Here is a 5,204-nt window from a genome sequence, read left to right on the forward strand (position 1 = left end):
TGGGAAGAATGTATGCAATGTGTTAATTATTGAAACTGTCCTACCAATTTGATTTGAAACTGTCTCATTGCTATTTGTTTATCAATAAAATTATGGGAAAAAATAAAAAGAGAAAAAGAAATATCAGAACTGAAAAGAAAAACATTTTAACAAATAGATTTAGTAGATGTCTACTGAGTATTCCAGCCCATAACAGAATACACATTTTCTCAGCTGCATATATGATATAATCTAAAATAGACCAGACACTAGCTCATAGTACATGCTTTAGTAAGTGCAAGGGAAATGGAATTATCCTGTGCATATTACCATAGTGGAATGAAATTGGAAAACAGCAGTGTTGAAAAAAAACACAAGAAATTCATAATCACATGGAAATTAAGTATCACCTTCCTGAATAACCAAAGGGTCATAGATGAAAACAAAGATTTTGGACACTTTCTACAATTATAATGACAACACAATATACTGGAACTTATGGGATAAAATGAAAACAATCCTAAGAGAAAATTTCATAGGAGTGAATACCCTTATCACGAAAACACAGTAAATGCAAATTAATAATGAAATGATGAACCTCAAACTTCTAGAAAATAACAGCACACTAAGCCAAACCTTGTATAAGAGAACAAATTACAGACAACACATAATTTTTGAAAACTTTCTGCACATCAAATAAAGTCACCAAAACACTAAAAAGAATACCAACAATTGGAAAAAAATATTTGCCAACAGTCCCTCAGACAAATATCAAAGAATTTCCATCTATAGCATACAAAAAAATTTTTAAACATACAGACAGCAAACTCAGAGAGAAATTACAGAAACAATACCCTTCACAATAACATCCACAAATTGAAGTACTTAGAAATTAATCTAACAAAGGAAGTAAAAGATCTACAGAATGAAAATTACAGTACTTTGAAACAAGAGATCAAAGAGGATTTCAGTAAATAGATATTACTTGCTCCTGGTTAGGCATAACCAACATTATGCCATGCTCTCAAAATTGTTATACATCAATCCCCAGCTCCACAAAAAAAAAATTGTTATACAGATTCAATGCAACTCCAACTAAAATACCATCAACATACCCCACAGAGCTAGAGAAAACAGTCCTAAAACTCATTTGGAAGCAGAAAAGACCTAGAATAGCAAAACAATCTAAATGCACATCAAGCAAGGAAAGGATAAAAATATGTGGTATTTTATACGGTGGAGTATTATTCAGCTATAAAGAAAAAAGTGACTCATAAGTGAAATAAATCAGACCCACATGTGTAAAAATTATATTGTCTCCCTACTGTAAGAACCTGAAAGAATAAATAAAACCTGAAAGGTACAATATGTGTAGTAAAACAGAAAGAAACTGAACATAATGAATCAACAATAGAGATGAAGGAACGGAGAAAAATAGGAAAAGTAGGAGGGGAAAAATCATGCAAATATATATACAGGATAGCTGAGATCCATCAGTTTTTTTTTAAAGTAGTAGTCAATGTTTAAAATTTCTACTTTAGGACAAACAAGATAGCTCAGCAGACTAAGTGCCTGCTTAAGCAAGTCCAGGGACCAGGTGGAATCCTGGCACCACGTGCAGCACTGGCCCTGCCCCCAGGCACGCTGAGCTAGCCACAGAGGCCAGGCATGGTGGTGCATCCCTCTAATCCCAGCAATGGGGAGGCTGAAAACAGGAGGATCAATGCAAGTCCCAGCTGCGTAGTGAGACCCTGTACAAAATTCATACATTTTTTAAATTAAAAACTTAAATTTAAAAATAAACAAAATTTCTACTTTAACTGTATGCTGATATCTACAATCTGAGCAACTACATTGAGGACAGCATTGTGCACTATAATAAGCATGGTTGGATATCCTTCATCTTGTTCTTTCCAATGTGTATGATTTCTAATGTCTTACCATTTATTATTATATTATTTTATTCTCTTTAAAATACATTGTAAAAATAAAAAGTAAAAAGCACAAGAAAAAATTAAGTTTTATTCAAAGGAAGAATTACTGCTTACTTGTTTGATCAGTCCGGCATACCTATATCTGGTAATCTCAGCAAAACATTTGGCAATATAATACATAATATAACAACCATTGTTACCTTTCTATTCTTATTTTGAAATTCTGTGTCATTTGTATTGCTGATTGTTGCTTTGCTTCTATCTTTGTTCTTGTCATTTGTTTTTGGTTTTGTTTTGCACTTTAAAATAAATAATAATAATAATAACCTGTGAATGAATTTTTAAAATAATAGTAAATGAGAAAAACAAGTTTTCTTAATACCCAGATTAACAAATTACTGTATATATGGATTTCATGAAGCCAATTTCCTTACTTCATCTAGGTAGTACTTATAATCACCAGTGCTCAGAAATACAGATTGGTCCCACAGCTATTCTTATGTTAAACACTACCTTCCATTCCTCAATCTCTTTCCATGGGTGTAATTCTTCATTCCACTTTAGAGTTGAGGGACATAGGTTAAATTCTTGTGTATCGCATATTTTCTGCACAGTGATTATTCCAGAAGAAATATGCCAAACTTCAGAGTAGGGAAAAGAAGAGTTCATTATGGAGTTGAATTTCCTTTATCAGAATTACATAAGGGGGTGCCGGGGAGATAGCTCAGTCGAATTAACGCTTGCCTGGCAAGCACAAGGGCCTGAGTTCAATTCCTGGTTCCACAAAAAAAAAAAAAAAAAAAAAAAGAACTACATAAGGAAGGAATAGGTTGCTATTATGGTTTGTGTCCAGTTGTCCTCCTAAAGCCTCATGTAAGTCAAGGGGCAGAGACAGCTGGAGGAGCAGCATGTTGCTCAGGGGCCATGGCCAGAGGATCAAGGTTGGGCTTGAAGTGTGGGGCAAGAAAAGCCCAAACCATTAAACTGGCAGTCTCTCTGAGCTGTGGAGTGGGTCATCTTGGATATCCAGCTTCCCATTCTGTCTTCCAAACCCGGTAGCACTGGGCATCTGCGACTGGCAGATGCACTTGCCACCTCAGTCAGAGAGGAGATATTTGGGGAGGATGGTACTCCCAAAATAGTCTGCCTTGGAGTCAGCTGAGTATGGACTGAAATCCCCAATAACTGTGAGCTACATAAACCTTTCCTTTATTCATTTTGAGTGTTGGGTATTTGTCCTAGCAAGGAGAGAAGAGTGACTGAAGCAGTGGTTTTGAGGATATGACACTCTGCATTCTAGTAGGCAGCCAAAAGAATCGATGGAACACTTGGTGAGGATGCTAAGGAGTCAAGAATTCATAGCTTTGGTGGAGGGTTAGTCCCTGGAAACTCTAACTCCCCAAATTAGATAAAGGCTGGAGAGTCATTCAATAGTCAAAGTGCAGGAGGAAGGTGAGATGCTTTGGGGGGCCAACATGCACAAGATACTCAACTTAATATTTCATAAAATAATAACAGCAATCAATATTATCAACCCTAAAATATACACCTAGTACTGTGAAATGCATGTTTTCCATCTAGCCCAAGAACACTCAGCTGGGAAGCAAAACAAGAGCCAAACCTCGCTCCATCTGACCTCAAAGGCCATGAATGAGCCCACATGCTTCTTTCTCTTTGGTTGGGGTTGGGGTCAAAACAGGAAATATTCCCATGTCTTGATGGCACCAAATGTCTGACTACCATAAATTGACACTAATGACCTTGTCATTTTTTTTTTACTAAAGTGAAGTTCATTATGATATTTCTTTTTTTGCCATAATTTTCTTGATAAACAAATAGCAATGAGACAGCATCAAATCAAATCTGTAGGACAGTTTCAACAATTAACACACTGCATACATTCTTCTTAGTGGTTAATTGCTGTACAAGATGCGGACCTGACATCCCATTTACAAACACCATTAGAACAAATCATTCTATTCATTAAGAGAATATAACTATATATCTATCCCAACCTCTCTGAATACACAGATGAAAAATGGACATTCATCTGTATACCTTTTATTTTTTTAAGTTCCATTATTTGAATATTATAGGTGTGTAAACTCAGCAAAACGTTCCAAAAGAGTCCAGCAGCCCACAATACTATTGAGTCTTCCGCTTCACTGCCAAAGTCACAAATTGATGACCTGAGTTCCCCACAGCTCAATATAACAGTATGGCTTTACTACTTATATTTCACATTTATACTTTTCTCTTTTTTATTTTTATACTTTTCTTCTGGATGGTTAAGACCAAGGTAAAGCAGGACCTATGCAACAAGAGTTGTAGCTTTTCGGTCTGATAAAATCTGTGAAATCCCCTCAGGATTTATCCTGAGATCCTGTACCTCAGATTGTAGAACTTTTGTCAGAGTCAGCCATGTGGATGAGTCACGGCCATTGCTTGGCCAATGTGCTCTCTGTGAAAGCCTGACAGAATGTCTTCTCCCCATGTGACTCTCCTTAGGCACACTCTACATCATCGATCACTTTCCTCTTTGGCCCCATAATCTCCTTGATCAGAAAATTTGGGACATTACTGAGTTACATGACATCACAGTAAAAGTTCTCATATGTCCTGAGTCTTAATTGACCTTAGAAGGCTAGGGTCAAAATGTTGGCTTTCCTTGCGGCCCTCCTTTTTCTCTAATTTAGGTTTGCAAACTTAGGTTGTTAACTATCCAGAAGACAAGCTTATGGTTATTATCAAAAAACTTGGGCTGTTAAGCTTGACCTCACTATTTGTCTGCATGTCAAACATCTTAGGCATAATATGGAACAGGTATTTTTCATCAAGTACTGATATGTTGAACTTTAAGTCCTTAAAGAATATGATAAAAAAAAACATTTAAAAATTAGAATATATTTTAAAAATAAGCATAAAGAATTATATACTTCTCATGTTTGCACATAAGTCCAGAAATCTCACCATATGCAACCTTGAAGCAGGACAGTCCCACAATTGTCCTTTTCCTCTCTTTTGCTTTCCTTCACCACCCGCTTCTTCTTGAACAACAACCTACCTGAGAGACATCATAGCAGCAACTGGCATGTCATGACAAGCAGCCCATATTCAGAAGACCAGAATGATAGGCTCTCCAAGCATGAAACTCCTATTACAAATTACCATCTGCAGTGCAGTAGTTTAGTTCACGGGTATCAGTATATATAGCTAGTCAGGAGGAGAATCTTTCCAATTAACTACTAGCTTAAAAAATCTTCTGAAGATTCTCAGGATCATTGCCTTGCT

The sequence above is a fragment of the Octodon degus genome, unplaced genomic scaffold (assembly GCF_000260255.1).
Source record: "Octodon degus isolate 3935 unplaced genomic scaffold, OctDeg1.0 scaffold00010, whole genome shotgun sequence".
Lineage (NCBI taxonomy): Eukaryota > Metazoa > Chordata > Mammalia > Rodentia > Octodontidae > Octodon > Octodon degus.